An 11823-nucleotide genomic window follows, 5' to 3' on the forward strand; every position below is an offset into this window, starting at 1 on the left:
TTTATATTGAACACAACGTGGCCCGGATCAGGCGGAAGAAATGTTCTCCATACTCTAAAACTACTCAAAGCCACATTAATGACTACGTTAGGGAGTTGTAGGAGTAGTAATATCCCAACATAACTCTTAGAGACAGCAGGGGGCACTAATAGTAACGTGCGCTATCCTATCAAAAGTAATTCGACAGGTGCGCAAAAATCAAAAGTAGCATTTATTTCCATAAGTTAATACTTAATAGGGCTCCTTTGACCCTATTGACATTGGATATTCTCTGTGGCATACTTCCTACTAACAACTGATACACTTTAGCTGGTATTTCCCTCCATTCCTCCTGCAAATGCCTGGCAAGCCCTCTCAAAGAAGATTCATTGGCCCGTCGACAGTGCTGTAAGGAGCGCCATCATTGGACAGTTGAGCAATAGGAGAACCTTCAATGAAGTGATGAATTAAACTACTCCATCTACTTGGCCATTTCGAAGGCTGAGAGCATCGGTGCATGTTTTTTTGTGAACGCAATTGCGCACGGCTTGCGTTCACAAAAAGTACAGTACAAAACGCTGTTGTGCATGTAAATACGCAATGCCCGATTCGAAAAAAAAAAAACGCATCACAAAAGCACGAGCAAATACGCATACACTTTTGTTAATCCATTAGGCCTCTTTCACACGAGTGATGCGTTTTCACGCAGGCCGCATCACGTCAAAATCGCGGCAATGCTACATTGCCGTGATCCGTTTCCAAAAAGAATTACCGCTTTCTCCTCTATTCACAGGGGTGCATTGCATGAAAAGGACGCTGCAGCAGCGGTCAACAGAATGGCTCTATGTAGCTTAAATATCTAAATAGAGCCAGCTGTCTTCTTCAGCGAGCGCCGGACGCAGGTAAATTTCCTCCCCCTCCCTTTTTGTTTTCAGCTTCCATAGGAATCTATGTGAGCTCCGTGCGATTTTAGTCAAAAGATAGGTCATGGCTTATCTTTGTACGCTGCGAGGAAAAAACACGGCTGAAAATTGCCGCCGATTCTGCGCTTTTTAGTAGCGATTTTTTTCTCGTGGCTAGAAATCGCCCGCGTGTGAAAGGGGCCTTAAACTTACAATTCCGTATGTGAGCACAATACATCGTATGTATATATGTATTTGCGATTTTCACGTGTGTAAAAAAAAATTGTAAGAGCTTAGAATAGTTTCAAAAAATTGCATCGCACTCGCATGCAGGTTGTACAGCATGCGATTTTAAAAAAAGTCCCATAGGAATTAATAGGCTATTCCTTACAAGGAACCACCCCAAAATGAGACATGCAAGGATTCTACAATCTCACAGTATCGCTACTAGAGAACACTCGCCCATGTGAACGCACGCTTGTTTTCGCACTTGGTGGTAACAGATCGGCTTCGGCAGGTGCAATAGTAACAAACTACCTGCTCCATGTGCCTTATCTCTCATTTCTTTGCTGCCAAGGAGATACCCCTGGAGATGGCGCATAATGGGGACCACCCAGCTATTCACCCCCCTTATCTGGGTAGTCAGCCTACAGGCCATCAATCAGCAGATATCCTTATCAGCAGACACATGGCTTCCAATGCTGAGTTCACCTCTGCCATAGAGCGGATTCATTTCATAGAGCGACTATCAGCGCACATATTTACTAATTAGTTCAAGGCCCCGACCGCAGCCCAACTGGGAGGGATTATATTTGCACATGGTGGATTCAATTAACAAGGCTTCTTGGACAGATCTGTTGGTTCACACAAGAGATCGTCGCGCCATTATAGTGGGAGCTGTAAACACGATAACGTATCGGGGCGCCAAATTGTGGGAAGGCAGCGATTAGACAGAAAATATACAGAGATGGACAAACAGAACGTCAACTCAGTGAGTAATCATGATGCAGAACAGAAGCTTTATGTTATATTAGGTCATACAGGGGGTCCGCCACTCAACACCCCTTACTGTGGAGCAGAGCAAAGAACGCCTCTAGTTCTGGAAGACGCAGCCCATCCATGATAGATAGATAGATAGATAGATAGATAGATAGATAGATAGATAGATAGATAGATAGATAGATAGATAGATAGATATGAGATAGAGAGACAGATAGATAGATAGATAGATAGATAGATATGAGATAGATAGATATGAGATAGATAGATAGGAGATAGATAGATAGGAGATAGATAGATAGATAGATAGATATGAGATAGATAGATAGATAGATAGATAGATAGATAGATAGATAGATAGATAGATAGATAGATAGATATGAGATAGATAGATAGGAGATAGATAGGAGATAGATAGATAGATAGATAGATATGAGATAGATAGATAGATAGATATGAGATAGATAGATAGATAGATAGATATGAGATAGAGAGACAGACATATAGCTAGATAGATATGAGAAAGATAGATAGAAAGATAATTAGATAGATAGATATGATATAGATAGATAGATAGATAGATAGATAGATAGATAGATAGATAGATAGATAGATATGAGATAGATAGATAGATAGATATGAGATAGATAGAGAGATAGATATGAGATGGATAGATAGATATATGGATAGATAGATAGATAGATAGATAGGAGATAGATAGATAGACAGATATGACATAGATAGATAGATATGAGATGGAGAGATAGATAGATAGATGGATGGATATGAGATAGATATATATGAGATAGATAGATATGAGATAGATAGATAGATAGATAGATAGATAGATGGATATGAGATAGATAGATAGATAGATAGATAGATATGAGATAGATTAATAGATAAATAGATAGATAGATATGAGAAAGATAGATAGAAAGATAATTAGATAGATATGATATAGATAGATAGATATGGGATGGATAGATAGACAGCTAGATAGATATGAGATGGATAGATAGATATATGGATAGATAGATAGATATGAGATAGATAGATATGAGATAGATAGATAGATAGATATGAGATGGATAGATAGATATATGGATAGATAGATAGATATGAGATAGATAGATAGATAGATAGATAGATAGATAGATATGAGATAGATAGATAGATAGATAGATAGATAGATATGAGATAGATAGATAGAAGATAGATAGGAGATAGATAGATAGATAGATAGATAGATAGGAGATAGATAGATGGATATGAGATAGATAGATAGATAGATAGGAGATAGATAGATGGATATGAGATAGATAGATAGATAGATAGATAGATAGATAGATAGGAGATAGATAGATAGATAGATAGATAGATAGGAGATAGATAGATAGATAGATAGATAGATAGATAGATAGATAGATAATGAGATAGATAGATAGGAGATAGATAGATAGATAGATTTGAGATAGATAGATAGATGATAGATAGATATGAGATAGATAGATAGATAGATAGGAGATAGATAGATAGATAGATAGATAGATAGATAGATAGATAGATAGATAGGAGATAGATAGATAGGAGATAGATAGATAGATAGATAATGAGATAGATAGATAGATAGATAGATATGAGAGATAGATAGATAGATGATAGATAGATAGATGATAGATAGATAGATATGAGATAGATAACAGGTAATACACACCTTATACAGTCATATTTTATACTATTTTACATTATCTTGCCCTCCTCCCTGCTGTAGACTCCTTCTAGTTACTTGCGCTGCACACGGCGTTGGATTTCTTCTCCCCTCTACGGCACTTATCATTCTCATACAAGGAAGCTATTTTATTATAACTAAATTGGTCTCTCCCCGGACTCCTAGTCATTTTGTATCATAATATTCCAATTTAAGCACTGATAGCCGCGCATTGTCATAGGTAATTGCAGCCCTTATTAGAGGGTAATGAAAATAAATGTGTTTCCAATATGTGAAATGATTACAGATGTTGCCAATAATGTTTCGACTTCGAGCCTTGTTGAGAAATGTCATGCCACTGACATAATGGAGTACGGATGGACTGTAAATTTTCCTTTGAAGTGATTCAATTGCAAAGGATGTGGAATCGATGTACAGTTTCAGTCTGTCTCTAACCGAGTCTGGAGGAACAGGCAGATCTCACTTGGTAATTTGCAGAACCCACTTCTGCATTGATTTAAAGTGGAAGCAGCGGGAAGTTCCGTCTCGGAAAGATAAAGGAATAGAAATTGCAGCTTTGTGTTAGATAAAGAAAAAAAATACAATATTCAGCTCCTTCATAGCCGCCTTATACTGCTGTACTGTACATTACAAACTGGCTATTGCCCCGGGTCAGGGGCGCAACTATAGAGGGTGCATGGGATGCGGTTGCACCCGGGCCCAGGAGCCTTAGGGGCCCATAAGGCCTCTCTTCTCCATATAGGGAGCCCAGTAATATGAATAAAGCATTATAGTTGGGGGCCCTGTTACAGGTTTTACATTGGGGCCCAGAAGTTTCAAGTTATGTCTCTGTGCAGCATGGTTTAGGTATGGGTACGGGTACAGATACAGATAGAGGGGAGGCCCAGCTCACGTTTTACATCAGGGCCCCTGAGCCTTTAGTTACGCCCCTGCCCCGGGTCACAACCTCTTGGTACTTACCATAGGCTACAGCCTTATGATGGGGATCAGCACCAGATCTTGGATAATTTCAACAACAGAGCCTCCCAACTCAGAGTCTAGAGGTCAGTATGTAAGAGGGGGGCTTTGGTTATAATGTTTAATGTGAATATTTTCTGCATGCGTTGCTTTAAGCCTTTAACGTCACAGGGCCTGGATAAAATTCTAGAGGTTTGGGGTTTGTACGGAGCAAGATCAGGAGCCGATCCCACTCTACACAATGCAGGTGCCGACTGTGCTGATTCTGAAGTAGGTCCACCTGAGCCTGATGTTAAAATTATTTTAGCCTCCATAAGATTAGTGGAGGCTAGTGGACTTTAGCTGTGCATAAAGTGGTGGTACGATGTTCACAGGCTACATGTTTGATGACCAGTGGTTTGGGAGGGGTACTGTTTCTCCTTGTCGAGAGTGCCAAGTGGGCATAAGGAGAGCTATTGGCCATGCAATGCTCCTTTGGTAAATTAGACATGCAAATGACGCATGGTACAATACCTCTGCAGCACCACCTATTGCAATCGCCATAAAAAGACCCTCCTGACCCACATTACAGGCCTCTCATCTAGCCATCAGAACCCTACTCTGAACTGGCAAAGGGTAAGAACTCTAAAACAGCTGTCTGCAGATAGGTATGTTCTCATTATGGAGAAGTCTCTGGCTTGACTTATCTCTTTCGTGCTGTTACAAGGCCGCTTAGAAGGATGTTGATTTATAGAGAAGCTACATGCCAATAGGTGGTGCTTTAAAGACATTATATCATCTTCCACTTGCATGACCAGCAATGTAAAACTAGTAGCACAAAGTTTACAGTTTCTTGGCTTGGGTACTTTAGGCAGAGGCAGAATGCTCATAGGTTTTACAGGAAGAAATATGGTAGGCTGGTCTGGTCAAGTAGGGTTGGGGTCTATAGCAAATACTCCATCTTGCATCAACTCTAATTCAGCTGCCATGAGCCAACTGGAGTACAGTAGGTCTGGGCATCTGCTGAGGTGCTGATGTTAGCCTTGTCTGTCCCAACCGGCCCATGACCTGATTGGCATACCAGCATTTTTCCATGTGAAGCCTGCAGCCAATCCATCCCTGCCATCATTTATTCTCAGGTACAAAGACCCATGTTCTCGTGATGGTGAGGGTCCCAGAGGTCGAATCCCCCTGTCACCAGTCAGATAATTATTCCCTATCTAGGAAAGACTAGAAGCAATGGGATGAAACTGAAAGGGAGGAGACACAGATTAGATAGTAGAAAAAACTTTCTGACGGTGAGGGTGATCAATGAGTGGAGCAGGTTACCACTGGAGGTGGTAAGTTCTCCTTCAGTGGAAGTGTTCAAACAAAGGCTGGACAAATATCTGTCTGGAATGATTTAGTAAATCCTGCACTAAGCAGGGGGTTGGGACCGATGACCCTGGACGTCCCGATGACCACGGAGGACCCGATGACCCTGGAGGTCCCATCCAACTCTACCATTCCATGATTCTATGTGAATAACAGATAAGTTTTTAAATTGTCACAGCCCTTTTAAGCTGGTGGCACATAATAATGTTGTTCAAACCCTCTGGTTTCGTCAGGATTGCCCAACCATCTAATATGTATGAAGGCCTCTTGACTCTTTCCCGATGGCACATATCAAGAGAGAAAAGAATCATGAATTTGGACTTGAACTTGTCAGATCCTGTTATTCTCAGGGGAGATAAGCCACCGCCAGACATGTCTAGAGGCGGTGTATTCCCTTCTCCTCATTGAGGACATGCGGACACATATGGGGAGGGGGGCAGAAGGTATAGTTGACTGCTAACATGTATGTATGGCCAGGTTAAGTTATGACAATGCACAGAAGAAACAATTTGTCTCTGTTGCTTCTCTACTTGAACACAGAAAGATTGTTCCAGACAGTAGTCCGCAAATAACCTCCCGGACGGCGTAAAGCCCGGTTTTAATTAATATAGAATACTTGTGGGGTGATTTCATATCTGCACCTAGACCATGTCTGTGACATTTCTACATTGCAAGTAGTCCATGAGGAAGACATGATGTCATATCCTCGATGCAACACTGCAACGCCAAAGGCTTCTTTTATAGTCTGAAATGCTGGCGGATCGACAAGAAGCCTTAACAAAATATGTCAACAAGCAAACCTAAATAATTTATGAGATGAAACAGCACATACAAGGCTGTCAATACCTCTGCTGTAAGGGAGCTGGAGACAAAACCTCCGCGGGCTCCATGAATCATCCGCTCAGAGTTCACATGTGCACATACTAGAATGATTTGCCGTTCAGCCTTGGATTATGTATCCATTACGGTAAAATGTTATTGCGGAGCTCACCAGTTCTCATTATTCTTTATTCTGCTGGAACATAACAATAGACGAATGCATGTACGACTTTAACAGGAGAGCAAAAACAACGCTTACCGATAAACTGATTAAACGGAAGACATATAATACTAATACGACGCACAAAAATAAAATAGCAGACTTTGTTTTGTTTAAATGGAATGTGGCATCAGAAAACGACCTCTTGTATCGATCAGGTTTTTAGGTTAAACTTGTTTTTAAAGGATTTTTGGTGTTTTTCTTTTTTCTTTTCATTTACAGTTACAATTTATAGTTAACAAAAATCCTGAAATCCTGAAGTTCTCACACTGACCACTAAGCCTAATAATAGTCCGACACTTCCTGATACTTGATGTACTCTGTAATGCAAAACCCCAATGAGGTGGAAGTAAATTTTCACCATTTTTTTACTCCAATCCCCGGATCACCGACCCTCCTGAAGTAATCAGTGATGTAACATGTAATATTGTATCGCTCAAGAAAGACGTCCAGAACCTTGTTGTAGTATTTTATCAAGTTCTCCATCACCACGTCCTCAGGCAGAGAGTTCCAGAGTCTCACTGCTCTTACAGTAAAGAACCCCCTTCTATGTCGGTGTAGGAACTTTCTTTCCTCTACATGTAGAGAGCGCCCCCCTTGTTACTGTCACAGTCCTGGGTATAATCAGAGATCTCTGTATTGTCCCCCGATATATTATACATAGTTATTAGGTCGGCCCTCAGACGTCTTGTTTCTAAACTAAATAACCCCAATTTTGATGACCTCTCTGGGTATTGTAGTCCGCCCATTCCATTTATTACTTTAGTTGCCGCCTTTGTACCCGCTCAAGCTCTGATATGGCCTTCTTGAGTACCGGTGCCCAAAGCTGTCCACAATATTCCATGTGTGGTCTGATCAGTGACTTGTAAAGAGGAAGAACAATGTTCTCATCATGCGCCTCTAGACCTCTTTTGATGGACCCCATGATCATATTTGTTTGGCAGCAGCTGCCTGGTTGCTTCAGTTAAGTTTACAGTTAACTAAAATCCCCAAGTCCTTCTCCATGTCGGTGTTCCCCTGTGGTTTCCCATTTAGTGTGTAATGGTGACATGCATTTCCTCTGCCCAGGTGCAGAACCTTACATTTATCAGTGTTACACCTCATTTGCCACTTTTCTGCCCCAATTATCCAGATCCTCTTGCAACCACCTTGTGTTCTCTCTCGTCTTTATTACTTTACACAGTTTTGTATCATCTGCAAATATTAATATTTTACTGCACAATCCTTCTACCGGGTCATTAATAAATATATAAAAAGAATAGGGCCCAAAACCAACCCCTGTGGAACCACACTAGTAACGGTGACCCCTCCAGTACTGACCCCTGTGGTACTCCACTAGAAATCCCTCAAATACTGCCTCCTGTGGTATCCCACTAGTAATGGTGACCCCTGCAATACTTAACCTCTATTATACCCCACTAGTAATTGTGACCCTTCCAATACTGCCCTCTGTTGTATCCCACTAGTAATGGTGACCTCTCCAATACTGCCCGCTATGGTATCCCACTAATAACGATAACCCCTCCAATACTTAACCTCTATTATACTCCACTAGTAAAGGTGACCCCTCCAGTACTGCCCCCTGTGGTACCCCATTAGTGACGGTGATCCCTCCAGTACTGCCCCCTGTGGTACTCCACTAGTAAACCCTCAAATACTGCCCTCTGTTGTATCCCACTAGTAACGGTGACCCCTCCAATACTGCCCCCTGTGTTACCCCATTAGTAATGATGACCCCTCCAATACTGCCCCCTGTGGTACCCCACTAGTAGCAGTGACCCTATAGAGTATGTACCATTTATAACCCCCCTCGTCTTCCTATCACTGACCAGTTACTCACCCACTTGCCCACATTCTCACCCAGACCAAGCATTCTCATCCTATATTCCAACCTTTCATGCGGCACAGAATCAAACGCTTTGGAAAAGTCCAGATATACAAGATCCAATGACTCCGCGGTCCGGTCTAGATTTATCATTCTCAGGGTTCATATTTTAGCATTGTTCAATCCCAACCCAATTCACAGAAGCGGTTTATTGAAGAGCCATATTTGTAGAAGGCATTTCCCAAGTTGGATGTGATTGTCGGTGAAAACCCCAAACATCTGGCCTTACATTGTAATCTGCATTACCGATTTGGATTAGCATGTCGGCGGTCTACATCTGTGAGCGTGCTGTACATCACCGTGTTTGTTTTATTAGCTGTTTATATATGCTCCATATACACAAGCAGCGTCCACCAATTAGAAGCATATGGGCGCCCATGTTTGCATTCCTCGGGTATTTTCATTTTGACACAGTAAAAGGAATGCATTCTATGTACCGCACAATAGCGCATTTGTTAATACTGACATATTTATCTGTCCTTCTCCAGCAGAAGGAGGGAAAAAAATTATGTCAATTTTTGTCTGGTCTGCCTTTCTCTTCTGTCACAGGCATTATTTCGTGAAATATGAGTCCAAATGTTCTGTTTCTCTTCAATTTCCTTTCACCACAAATACCAGAGTCCTTCACTCTATGGGATTTCAGTAACAATCCAGCCTTTCTATTCTAATGGCAAAAACCCAATCCTGCTGTCTTTAATCAAGATATTTCAGATATGTTTTCAATACCGCGCTATGGCGCTAGGGCCGATGTTTGGAAGAACGTGCCTTTGAAAGAAACAGGACCGTGGTGAAGATGATGTTTGAGCCGTTATGTTGCCAAAACAGTTTTAAGCCATTGATTCTGGATGTAAAGCCTCTGTCTTTTCTCAACGTCAGCTGTGATGCTGCAGAGCTGACATCACTGACCCTTACGTAGGTGGCACAAACTTGCCTACATCAATAGTAGAGGCAAATCTAAACAACTTTATAATATATCTTATCAGAGAAAAATAATTCTCTCTCTACTTTTCAGGCTACTTCTCCCACCCTTCTTATCAGATCAGATTATATGCTGCCCATAGATGTCTATGGAGAGAAAAAGTAGGAGGAGCAGAGTGAAAGAGCAGCAGAGGGACTCACACAGATGCAGCAGCAGCTAATAGTAAGTGACTTACTGTCTCAGACATTAGCATCACATCTACACTGTTTATAATGTATAATGTTCTCCATAATGCTGCAAAACTGACATCACCGCCCCTTAAATAGGCACTGCACTTTCAACAAACTTTGCATACATCAATAGTAGAGGCAAACATAAACAACTTTGTAATGTATCTAATCAAAAGGAAAATGCTTCTTTCTCCACTTCTCAGGCTTATTCTCCAACCCTCCTAATCAGAGCAGATGACATGCTGCCCATAGAAGTCTATAGAGAGGAGAAGTAAGAAAGAAGTAGGAAGAGCAGCATAGTGACAGAGAAGCAGAGAGACTCATATAGATGCTGCTGCAGCTACTAGTAAGTGAAATACTGTCTCACAGATACAAGAATCACATCTATACTGTTCAATACTTTTTATTATGTCCTCCATAATGCTGTTTCTCTGTATATATGAAACTGTAATAGGGGAGTAAGGATCTCCTCTACAGTGTATGAGATACACTATAACATCTAGTCTTCACCTACCAGCTCAAGAAAAGCTAAGGATTATGCTGGTCATACATTTAAAGCAATAGTCACCCACAATACAGCCAATCAATTGTCAATCATATGAACAATCCCACCAGCAACAGTAAAGGGGAGGAAGGAAACAGGTCAAAAGTGTATAAAAACATCAAAGAAGTAATACTCACTGACCCCTGCTGCTCCCGCGGCTCCAGTGGCCAGGTTTCACTTCCAGATGAACGTTCTGATGGTCATGTGACTGCGGCAGCCAATAACTGGTTCTGCTCTAGCAGTCACATGACCCTCTATCAGGATGTGCACCCAGGTCTTAAGTCCAGCCAATGTGGGAACGGGAGCAGCCGGGCAGCAGGGGCAGGTGAAGGTGAATATTACTTCTTTTATGCTACTAGAAAGACATTTGACCAATATGGGAAATAATCACCAATGTTTTTGATCATGTCCCTTGTAATTTCGGCCAAGGTCAGATTACATTTTCCGAAAGGATGAAACAAGTCTTTGGCAAACTACGATCTGTCATCATTACCCATTGCAAATGATCATTACTTTTTCAATCGATGATCACCCGAAATGGCTATATGGCTGCTTCAGTTGACCATGTGCATGCCCACCTTCAAAGATTGAATCTGCCAAGGGCAAAATGGGTGATAAGTGCAAGATACAAGTCATATAATACTCAGCTATAGCATTATATCTCATGCACACACATGGCGGCTTACTCCAAAAAGCCACCTGAAGTGACTAATATGCTTTAAATGGACACTAACGTTTCATAAAACTTCTGCTCATCTAACAGCCTGTGTGTGTCTTATCAATCTTGAAATATACTTGCATTAACCCTTTCCAACCCACTGTCTGACGTCTAAAGACATTCTGATTGAAGGCTGTACAGCTCCGATGTCGGAAGAAGTCCGGCAGGGTATTCTTACTGTAGATTGCTGGCTGCTCTGTTTTCGGGGGGCCTCTCCAGCATGTCCCATACCGCAGTACTGGCTCTAGCCAGCAGATGGTGCCATTGTATAATGACAGAAAGAGAAAGCCCTCTAGGAAACCCTGAATCCAAAATTGGATTGCAAAGGGTTAAAAATAGCTTTCTTTTACCACTGAAAATCAAGTTTGAAGTAGCTGCCACTAGGGGTCTCCCTTCCAGCACTTTTGCAATCTACTGCCTGTTGTTGGGCATTTGTCTTCTCCGTTAACAGGGACATGAAGACACTGCTAGTTACTACATATAGCAAAGGAGTTGCTATTCATATGCTGCCTTGCAGTTGATTGCAGAAGGCAGAATGGGAAGTTTGGGAATGGATGTCCCTGCTA

At 41.4% G+C, this 11823-nt stretch overlaps 1 protein-coding gene across 1 annotated transcript in view; it reads right to left on the reverse strand.

The window, feature by feature from the left end:
- ROBO1 (roundabout guidance receptor 1) overlaps window positions 1-11823 on the reverse strand; it is a 434821-nt gene that overhangs the window by 201132 nt on the left and 221866 nt on the right. The gene's annotated exons all lie outside the window — the stretch shown is intronic.

The sequence above is a fragment of the Eleutherodactylus coqui genome, chromosome 4 (assembly GCF_035609145.1).
Source record: "Eleutherodactylus coqui strain aEleCoq1 chromosome 4, aEleCoq1.hap1, whole genome shotgun sequence".
In the NCBI taxonomy this organism is placed as follows: domain Eukaryota; kingdom Metazoa; phylum Chordata; class Amphibia; order Anura; family Eleutherodactylidae; genus Eleutherodactylus; species Eleutherodactylus coqui.